A 232-nucleotide genomic window follows, 5' to 3' on the forward strand; every position below is an offset into this window, starting at 1 on the left:
CGGAAAATTCAGAAAAGTTTTAGAAATGAAATTGTTATATTTTTTCCCCACTGACAAACGTTTCCATTCGCAAAAGAGTTCATAACGTTTATTACTTTGTTTATGCTACCGGGGAAATTTTAATAATGCAGCGGATTCTCAAGCAAGTCCATATGTAGGCAATGATGAATTTAGGATTAATGAACAATAAATGAAAGGCATAAAAACAAACTTCTTCCTTGAGGGGAAGTAA

The sequence above is a fragment of the Penaeus monodon genome, chromosome 27, assembly GCF_015228065.2.
Source record: "Penaeus monodon isolate SGIC_2016 chromosome 27, NSTDA_Pmon_1, whole genome shotgun sequence".
Lineage (NCBI taxonomy): Eukaryota > Metazoa > Arthropoda > Malacostraca > Decapoda > Penaeidae > Penaeus > Penaeus monodon.